The sequence below is a fragment of the Pinus tabuliformis genome, chromosome J, assembly GCF_031772625.1.
Source record: "Pinus tabuliformis cultivar Carrire ecotype Pingquan chromosome J, CPIR1, whole genome shotgun sequence".
NCBI classification, from domain to species: domain Eukaryota; kingdom Viridiplantae; phylum Streptophyta; class Pinopsida; order Pinales; family Pinaceae; genus Pinus; species Pinus tabuliformis.
In genome coordinates this window covers 992,660,037-992,671,585 of record NC_142295.1, presented here as the reverse complement: position 1 = coordinate 992,671,585, position 11,549 = coordinate 992,660,037, and positions in this window count along the sequence as shown.

The window sequence follows — 11,549 nt, the reverse complement described above, 5'->3', positions numbered from 1 at the left end:
TGTTTCTAGTGCTTGAGAAAGGGATCCAAGCATCCCGACCCAACTTGGCACGAGATCCTATGAAGGATGATGTAGGGGCTTATGTGCCCCCCCATGTATGCTATAGGCATACCAGATGTATTTAGAGCTATGGGCTCCAAACACTTATATGATACATAATATGATTATGCATTTTTATATGACGATGATGGTTTTCCATTTGTTGTGTTATCTTTTATGGTATACATGTGATAGATGCCAATCTAGAATGTTGTTTGCAATGGTATCTTGATCCAAAAATGGATCCTAGATAAACCTCTAAGTCTAAAAGACTTCATATAAGAGGTAAAAGGTGCCAAATGGTACAAATCCTTCATAAATCAGAGGAAAATGAAAATCATTTGCTGCTGTCAGAAATAGTCTCATTGCAGAGATCCCTTCATTCTGAATCCAATGCAACTTGAATGGGCAATAATGGACTTCAGATGTAGAAGCTATCATAAAATGAGGCTGCCTTTTTTCAAAGGAAAGGAAGAGGCAAAATCCCTTGAATAATGGGTCTAAAAACCCTCTAAGTCTTCCAAATCTCCCAAAAGGGAAAAACCACCAAAAAGGGGAGGTCTTAGAAATATTGAATTACACTATCTGGCCTTTAAAACATGAAGAAAACTATGAAAACAAGGCTATCAAAGGCTTGAATATTGGTTGCACAGGGGTCATCGGATCTGGCCGATCAATGGTCTAGATCCGATAGGCAATTGCAATCGGCGAAGGCAGTTGGTGGGCAGTCGGAAGCATAACATGCGATGGGCCGATGCGATACCACGATCGTCGATATCAGTGGATCGCAATCGACGAACATAATAGAGAAGGGCTTACACACACACACACACACACACACACACACACACACACACACACACACACACACACACACACACACACACACACACACACACACACACATGCGTGATGCGATGGTGCGATCGCTGAAATTGGCAGATCACAATTGGAGCTATACAATAGACTGGGGCGATAGATATATATGTATATACACGATGCGATGGACAAACTTGATGGGGCGATAAGCCAGATTTAATATATTTTGAAATCCGTTCGATGGAATTTTTAACATATTTTCATGTATTTCGAAATACAAAGGGACAAGCCAATTGCAACTTGTGACAGCAACTCACAGGCGGACCTGATAGGAAAATAAGGCATAGTTATGAATGTTTCAAGTCTGGATGAACTGTGTTTTAGAGGATTTTCTGTGTTTTTGCAATCTTTTCCTGTGTTGACAGAAAATGACTATTTCAAAGGATTGCAAGTGCTGATTTCCCCTTTCTGTTATGGTATAGGTGGCATCCATCCCCAAGAGAATTTAGCAATGATTGGTAATGCTCAAAGAAGGGATTTGAGTAGACCAAAGTGGGAAGACAAAGAGCCTGACAGGGATAATGAATAGGCAGTGCCGATTTGGCTTAAAAAGCCATAGAACAATAGAATGAGGGGACTGTTGGTCGCTTTTGGGTTGTTGGTCCTTGCGGGAGCTATTGTTGAAGCTGAGCACAAGCAAGTAGCACTGAGATAACAGTGTAGAAGCAAAAGAGAAGACTATGGGTCACCTGAAGCCAAGTGAAAAGCTAAGAGGGCTGTGAAATGATAGAGGACCAAAGAAGCCAGAGCTGAAGAACCAAGAGCCAAAGAGTCAGAGCCAAGAGCCAAAGCCAAGAGCCAGAGTTAGAGCCAAAAGCTAGAACCAAGAGCCACATCTTCAAGAGCCAGGGGATAACATGGGGTCTGAACCCACTGTTTCTATGTAGAACAGCAGGAGTTGAGCCAAGAGCTTATAAAAAGGACCTATACCATAATCCCAGAGAGCCTAGTTGAGTTAACTAGAGCTCACGAAGACGTAGCCCAAGAGTTGTGGGTGAACTCCTAATTAATATTGTTGTTCATGTGTCTGTTTTACTGTTGCATTGTCTCTGCTACTTTGTTTATTGTTATATGCATTTATATATCAGTTTCAGCACATTAATTTACAACACATAATCAGTTAAAAAATCAATACAAGCATACACTTATATTGTCAAGAATTTCTTAATTCTGCATTGGTTAATCATTAAGACTTGGGAAAATTTAAAGTTTTGGAAGTGGGAGAGGTTCTTGTAAGTTGGACAAGAAGCCTAAGTGCCCCATTTTTAGATCATATCTACATAGTGATTTTTGGCTCTAGGCACATGACTGAAAGTAATGGTTTCAAATTCACGTACCAATAGCTTCACTCATAGATATTTTCTAAATAGGACTTGGTTATGCACATGATACACACCATTCAATTTCATGAAAAATAGCAAAGGAATCTTAATGAACATGAAGATGAAGGATGCAATGAGCAAGGGCATCAACTAACAAACCTATCACTGCATCATATTCGACCTGATTATTGGTGGCAGATCCAATGCACACGGCGTTTGAAAGGACTAACGTATGCAAGGGGGTCAAAATGGCATAGGCTACTGAGGCTAGATTCTAGGAGAAGTGACTTGCACTGTCGGCATGACCGATACACAGTGTGGATGATGGATCCATCTGAAAAGTGCAAAAGACAACAGATGAGATGATGCAATCTACCTAACTATATGGAAGAAATAAAGACATGCAAATCAAGAGGATGTGCTGTGAGCAACATTTTTGGAGGTACAACACATTGGGAGAATTAGGAAGGAGGTGGCTTTCAAAATCCTCTTAAAAGAATGCCCCCTTACTCAAGTGTAGGGGTAATAAGGGGTAGACAGAGCTTCCATGGTGTCCTCATTAGGCTGGGAGATGGGCAAACGAGAGGAAGACTGACTACATGATGCGGCGGCATTACCAACTACATCAAACTAAGAGAGCATGTTCACATACACATCGGCTTGAATTGTAGATGACGAATGGGTAGACAGAGGGTCTACAAATGTTGAGACCTGGGATTCTGTTGCAAAATGTTTGATAGAAATGCACCAGCAACCTCAGGAAGGTTTTCCGATAAGGAAGTCAAGGATGACGACAGGTAAAGCATGGGGCCTATGGTGTCCATCATCTCGACATCGGGGGGGGGGGATCACAATAGTAGGGATAGAGTTTCCCTATTCTAGTTTACTGGTGGTACCTAAATTCATAGGTAGACAAGTAGAGGCTCCACTACGAGTGGCCTCGTATTCACAAATTTCCCTAAGGCAATCACGAAATTCATCGAGACGAGGGAAAAAATGGGAATAGTGACCATGAAGGTCACACAAGACACAAGAATGGCTTATGAAAAGTGTTTTTAGTTTCTGAGGTGGGACTGGTATGTTAAATTTGAATTCCTAAATATTTGACTCAGGGAGCGCTTCATGAACCAAAGGTTTAAGTTGAGGAAGTTCAGGACAATTGTTGGTGGCATGCCCAAAAATGTCACACAAAGTGCACGGTGTTGTCGTCTTTGGGGTCTTAGGGGCTGCAGGAGGTTGGGGAGCCTTGTCCTTCAAATCATTCCTTTTGGATTTTCCCCCTTGGCCAGATGCTTTCACAACAGGAGCTGGTTCATGTTGAGGTTGTGATGGTACTGAAGTAGTGGCAGGGGTCATGGGGACCGGTTGAACCGTGGTCAAAGCGTGATAAGATCTTGGCTAAGCAGGAAAAATGTTTACAGGCGGATCGATGTACCATATTGGGATCTCGAGATTCATGTTAGGAAGGACCAGAAAATCCATGATAGCTACTAAGGAAAACTCTCGGAGGGGGGAATAAGGAAGGTATCTAGCCAGCAGGATAATGTCCCAACAGAATAGCTCCTGGATAGTTGAGACCTGGACAAACAATTCCTGGTGGGAACATAGGAGAGGCACCCACAAATGGAGGTCCTGGGGGAGTGGGTCCATAGGGTTCAGCTGGAAGAGCAACAACAGGATGTTGTGGGGCTGGCTGTTGATCAGGTGTATAGAACTATTTAAGGGCAGCCCGTGACGCTTGTAACATGCAAACACTCATGGAAGTAGGTTTTGAAATGGGAGGGGGAGGACTAGGGAAGGCACCTAACAATGAGGAATCCTTATAGACTCCGGGTGAGACACTAGTGCAAGGAGTTGAAGACTATTTGTTGGACATTGACGAGATAATGGACTCGAGGGAGGTCACAGATGCCGGCTTGTAGTATGTTAGTTGATCGATGGTAATGATCTTCCCTTAATGGGAGAAGTACATCTTATGGGACACCGATCTTCCCTTAATGGGGGAAGCACATCTTGTGGGACACCGCAAATGCGATAGATGACATGGCATATGTGTAACTATGACCTAAGAGAATGTTGTAATCCAACGGGTAATTAGTGATTGCAATGTCGACCTGGATAGTCTTGCCCACAAGGGTCACTTGACAGTTGCGATAGATGTTGAGGGACTGGGAGGAGTTTCCATATGAAGCACCCAAAGTGATGGTGGATGGGGAAAAATCAGTTGAATTTAGTTGTTTCCAAACAGCAGCAGACATCACATAGGTGGATGTGCCTTCATCAATAATGCATCTAGAGATGATGGCATTATAGATTCTGATTATTATCTGGAAAGAAACTAATGAAGGTAATGGGGGGTGCTCTGATGTATCAACCAGGAAGACAATCAAACAATCATCAGAAGGATCCACTGCACCCAAGGCAGTTAGTAGAGCTTTCTTTTGGGAAGGGCATGACTGGAGGACTTCCAGTGTCAACATGGCGGTAGGTGATTGCGCCAAGTCGTCTACTATATTGTATGTATGGGAAGCTCTATTAGAAGCCGCATTACGGTGTAATGGTCCCTTTGGGATCTTGGGAATGGCCTCAACTTTAGGTTGAGGGATCTGTAAAGGACCATTTGGTGTCGTAAGAGGCTCAACAGATACTTTGGTTTTGGGCTCAGTAGCTGACGAAGTGGAGGGCTTGTCATACTAGTACGACCAAGTTTGTAGGTTGATATTAGAGGGGTTAACCTTATCAGAGTTCATCATCAGGACGTGGTAGTCATTGGGACCAGAAGGTTGGGAGAGGTGGGCTTCTTGACTTGGCTAGGGTTGAGAAACAACAAATCCTTGCTGAGGGAAAGGATTTGTGAGCATGGCCAGTTGAGATGGCGCGAGATTCTGAGGTGATTTTTGACCTTGAGAAGCTGCTTGAGCTTCGCACATTTGGTGCATATGGGATAAAAGAGGACACTCATGTGTATAATGCCCATGTACACCATAACATGCAGAAGGCTTGTTCATACAAATAGCCTTGTTTTTCTTGGGTTGGCCGCCCTATTGCTGGTTATTAGTGTCAGGCTGGTCCCCCTGGGGTTCACTAAACCGGTTACATTGATTACCCTGGTTACCCTTATTACCCTTCCCTTTATTCTTTTTCTTGAAATTTCTGGGATTGGTAGCTGTGCAAAAAATTTCCCCTGAGGGGGAAGTGGCTGCTAGGGCTAAGCATGCATGGGAGGCTGCAACACTATTGCTTGAGGGGCTAGAGTGCCAGGTTATGCATAAGAAGGAGCAACAATTTGGTAGATGGGTTGGGGCCCTGGAAACATGTTGCTAGAAGGAGGGACATAAATGTTGGAGGAAATAGTGCCCCCCTTTGGGTAGCCATAACTCTGTTAAGTATTAGCGAAGAGTGTGAAAGATATCCAATGATACTGTGGGTGATGTGATATGCCTCGATGCATTGGCACTTCTAAGACAAGGGAGGTCTGGAATGATGGTATAGACATAACTGGATTGAGCATAAATTAGATCATATCTCAAAGCAGTCTGGAGAGATTCTTCCCCGGCCTGAGGAAAATGGGACACGACATCTTTCCCAAAGGGGGATAAAAGGCTCTTGAGAAAACAATCTAGATAGGCATGGTCTTCGAAAGGCAAGGAACGACATGTGCTCCTCCTTCGACAACACTCTTGAACATGGTTATAAAGGCGAGTGGTGGAGGATTGATGGAATGTGGTCAATAACTCAGTACCAGTGTCTTACCAAAGAGGTAACTGGAAATATGAAAGGAACGCTTTAGCAAGCGTCGTGAAAATGGAATGAGAGGCAGAGGGCTAGTCTACATACCATTTTGTAGCATCTCCAGTGAGCGCGCATTGGAAGAGCCGAAGACGAATGGAATCATCAGTTATGGAGTTAGAAGAACACCACATGTGGAAGGATCAAACATGGTTGGTAGGATCCTCTCCAACAATACCCTCAAACTTTGGGATGTCTGAGGGAAGCTTAGTCAGCATAGAGGTCCAACCAACATCATGGTGTGTGGGGTCGTTTATCAACTGGATAAGATCCGATAGACTTAACCCAGCCATAAATGGGAGCATGGGGGCTGCTGGAATGGTTCTTGAGATTGTTCCACTTGATGTGATCATTGGTGTAGAACTGGAGCCACCACCAAGTTGGGTTCTTGCACCAGTTGTGGGTCCAAACATGGTGACGATATGTGGTGAAGGAGGCTCATAATCAAAAGGACCATGAGAAGAGTCGGTGTGGGGACTCAGAGGGCTATGAACTTGAACCTGATAGGGAGGGATAATATGCCCAAGCAGAAACCTGGGGCGAAGGCCTAATAGTCTCCGCGACACACACCTTGGTGGTGCAATGATGGAAGGACACACAGACACGGAAAAGGTGAAGGGAGATCAACAATATATCTTTTGGATCTGATGAGGGGAGATAAATTTGTTATGTTAAGTCTTGGCTTTATGGTGTAAACCAAGTGCCCTTTGCTTAAGGTGTGCTTGTGTGTGCAAGTGTATTAATTGATTAAGCCCATATCATGTTTGTAAAAAAAAATAAAAAACATTGCTCCAAATAAGCTGAAATAAAGAATAGAAAATGAACAACAAAACAATTAATTAAACCCCACCCAAACTGGGTTTGCAAACACTGTATTTCTTGGTGGCTAAACCGATGGGAAATACATTGAAATGGTCAAGAGATTTGAATGTCGATGTGACTAGGATCAAGTGACATTAAGCTGTTGGAAAGTGGTGCAGAAACAACAAAAAACTAGAAGGGAAGATCACTGCAAAAAGATAGGGAGATAAGTGAAACACTTAAGGCAACTAATGTGACCTTAAGGGAATGATCAAACAAGTTTAAATGTGAAACTATGGATGGTACCAACCTATATTAACAAATCTGAAACAAAAGGTTACAGATTTGGAAAATGTGGCTGAAAGTGTTGCAGAAACTCAGACTTCTCACTCAACTAAACTCCTCCAGAAAGGTGGAAGTGTACTAGAAGCCCTAGGGGAGGCTAAATTCGACTTTGAAAAGTAAAATAGAGTGGATCAAGGCCTAAGCAAGATGAGACAGAGGTAAGACATCCAAAAGATAGCTCTTAGCAAAACCCAGAAACAGATCTGAGAAAAACCTTAAAACCCATAAGTCGCAGGTTCTGATCTGTTTTCTGCTGAAATCGCACTTTCTGGGATGAAAGTTGTATTCTGAAGCCCAGATCGCACCTTTTGGGCTGAAAACTATGATTTCTATTCCAAGGATCTCGGTTTGAAAATTTTAAAAAAAAAAAGTGTTGCCTTTGTCGCAGCTGGTTCCTGTGACATGTGGAAACGACCAAAAAGCTTGAGGAAGTTAGAATTTTATCAGATCTAGGGTTAAAAAACCAGGAAACATTAAGAGAATTGAAAAAGGAATAAACCCTAAGTTGAAAACCAAAGGTCACCCAGGTTTTTGATCTGAAGTATAAAACCCAGTGGAGTCACCAATTTGCTGTAATGTTTTCTTCTCAAAGATGTACAAAAAGAACCCACTTAATATTGTGGATGAAAACTAATATCAACAATATAAATGGCTGGTAAACATTGTAGATCTGCAGCAACTGATAGAAACAAAACTTGCCAAAGTATGGATCTATGCTACAATCATAGTTAAACAACAAAAAGAAAGATTAAGAACTACAATCATCCAATGGAAACCAGATATGTAAAGAATATTTTTATAATAACACTTGTGAAAAGAATAGATAAATGTTACCAGTCCCCCTCTATGGGATGGGTTCTTGGCTATCTTTAAACGTCTTCAACTTTTATAGAGTCTCTCTCCTTTATAATGCATAAACCCAGCAAAAATATGGTGTGCGACAGTGAAAATAATTAGAGTTACAACAGTGAGTGCAACAATGAAAATAAGCAAAAGTGAATAATGAATGGAAAACCCTCCTATTTATAACAAAATATTGAGCTATCCTCGAATAATGAGCAATAATAAAATATTATTGATCCCATTTTTGGAATAACCACTTGGAATATTTTATTATATTTGTTGAGGGAAAAAATATTTAAAATTTTATTTAGAAATATTAAATAAATAAATGATTTATTTATTATCTCAAGGAATTAGTTAAGGAATAATAAACAAATAATGATTTATTTAATTATTCCTAAGGGAATTAGTCAAATTTAACAAAGAATAATAATTAATTAATGATTAATTAGTTATTTTTAGATAAAAATAAGATAAATAATGAATTATCTATTTATTTTTCATGATTGGGTGAAATTTAACAAGGAATAATAATAAAATAGTTGTTTAATTAATTATTCCTAGAACAAAATCAAATAAATAATGATTTATTTAATTTTTCTTCATGGGTTTGACTATAAACTACTTAAAAAGGTGGTTTATTAAGTAATTTCTCACAGTGAAAGCAATTTTACTATGGTAAAATTGGCTTTACATGGTGTACTTCAATCCATCTAGTAAATTAGGCTAGATGATTAATTTTTGGTGATAACACCATCTTCACGTGGTTTTGATCTCATCATCTGGACGTTCTAAGTGGGTTGTTGGTTCTTCTTCTCTTGCATCTTTGTGAGGAGTATGGGACAATCTTCTGTAATGTGGTCGAACTGTCGCAATATTAACAAGAGGGCTATGTTGAGTTCTGACAATCTCACACGAACTGTCCTGGTTCCCCACAATTATAATAAATAATCTATTTGTGACCCCTTCTAGCTCCTCCCCCTCACCCTCTTCCTTTTCCCTAGAATCCTCCATGTGTTACAGGTGTGCCTTGATCCTGCTGAGGATGTGTCTCAACCTATACTCTATATGTTGGGATTTTTTCCATCATTAGCTCATAGCTTCAGCAATTGTGCTCATCATAGCCTAGATATTTACAAAAATTATAGAACAATTGTTGGGGGGTCTGTACAAACTTTTGCAACAAATGGTAGTTGTTTGTTGAGTGTTTTCTTGTTATTTGGCAGATATCACACCATGGAACTACATTATTACTTGATCCAACTATATTTTCTGGCTTCAGGGGGATAGGACCTCCCCCAATTAGATAGTTCTGATATATCAGGCAATGATCCTTATCATGACCATGCCCTTTACACTTTAAGCACCATACATCAAAATGGGTCTCAGTTTGGACCTATTTCCCATTTTTGAGATATTGTAACTCCATATGCAGGCTAGTCAACTATGAATGAATCTGCTACACTCCCAGATTTGTATCCTGAATAGGTGAAGCCTCCAACTTTATAGAAATTTCCAGTGCTTCAGCCTACGATCCAACTTTCTGCTATGAAAATGGTAATCTCAAATGAGGTAACAATGAAGCAATATAGTAATCCTTATGTTTCTCATCCGAGATCTACATATTAGCCTGTTGTAGCATAGATTTCAACCTTTGATCAAAATCCCATGCAGATTCATTCACCTTCTACTTAATTTATTTGACCTCGCTTACAGATTGGGCTTGAGACTTACTCTTCCAGAATTCATTATTCAACACATCTTTTGTGTCTTTCAATTATGCATCTAGATGAGTCGTACTGTACTTAATATACCAACTCAATGCCCTTGCTTGAAATGTTGTGACCAGCTATGCTTTCTTCAAATCGTCATCCATTATCTATTGTGACTTTCACACATCATCTACTACAAATTAAAATTGATCAGGGTCTTCTGTCCTTAGACCCTTGAATATAGGAATGTTCATAGTGATTTCCATACTAAATAGAGAAGGTGGAGCTGGCGCTGGAGGCATAGGTGTGTGAGGTGGAGGTGATGGTAGAGGTGGAGTGGTTGGATGTGGTATTCCCACAATACCCTAACATATCATCTGCAGCACACCTTGAGGCGTCTTCAGGCTATTACTTTCTTCGTCGCTATCAGATGCTCCCAACAAAGGATTGTACTCAACACTTGTATCTAGATCTCTTCTGAATGGTTTCCCACTTCGCGTAGCTACTGTCGAGTCTCGTTTAAACATCAATTTAGTGGCATAAACTGTTTCTCACACAATATTTTCAGAGACTTTAGATACTTACCTCTTGGTCCTTTGAAAAACCGGCGTTCAGCTTCGTTATAACTAGTAGACATATTAATTGCGAACTTAGTAATGAATCTGTCCAAAATAGTATTGATCCAATAATCGACAACCTTCACGACCTTGTTTTCTGATCCTTCTACTAACTCTGGAGTCCACACAATAGGGTTATCCAACTTCCAGGTACGTTGACCATCCGCTAGTTTATACAACCATTATTATAATTCACATGGAAAAAAGTAGAAGAAAACTTCATGATCCTTTGTTTACAGGTATCTCTGCACCCACTCTTCTTTTGACGGGTGCGGATTCCTATTTTCTTGAGTTGCAAACTCATGCAGCTTCCGATCTAACCACTTTTCAATCTCCTTCATAGTCGGTATCCATTTATGCCACATCACACATTCCTCAGATAGATCCCGGTCCTGGCAACAGAACCATTTGTTGGATTGAGGGGGCTTGAACCCAGGTTCATAGTTATCTATGCTAACCAACAAAACCTTACACTATTGACCCTTTCGACAATAACTCACATAGCGTAGGCTATAGTCTCACCGAGGCAATATTGGGGGATTCCATAACCATGTTTCTACATCCAGAGGAATATGTAATGAGTTTCTGCCAAACTTAGGGCTTTATCTTGACCTTCGTGAACCCTAACCCTTAAAACCTATGAATTACAGTGTTTAACAGTTAGCAGATTTATGCCCTTCATTGATTATGCTAAACATGCATAAAATCATATAAAATAATAGATCTAAGTCTTCGTGAATCTAATAAGTATCTTTCCTAATTAATTGCATTCAATAGATCATAAATATTGTAAATTTTAGGCAAAAATAGTAATACGCAGATACATAGATAGTTCTTCAAAACAAGCCTTTATTATGCTTTAGATATTTAATTACAATTCTTTCCAACCCTGTGCACACAGCTTCAAGGGCTTGCGCACTCAGCTGCAGACTTACCAAGGTCTCCATGCACACAGTTGCATGAGCCTTCCCCTTTGTCCAAGTACATAATAAAGAAGAAGAGACTCAAAGCATTCCCTATTCTTTTATCTTATTCCTCCCCTATGACTCTTCTATGACCACTTTTATATTCTTCTCCATTACAATACCATGGGCAGGTCTCAAAACAATTTGAATCTTAACAAAATAAGTGGTTTTTACCTTCTAAAATCCCCCTTGACTCATATCAACCTACGCTACTCATGCTCCACTCCTCAAAATGTG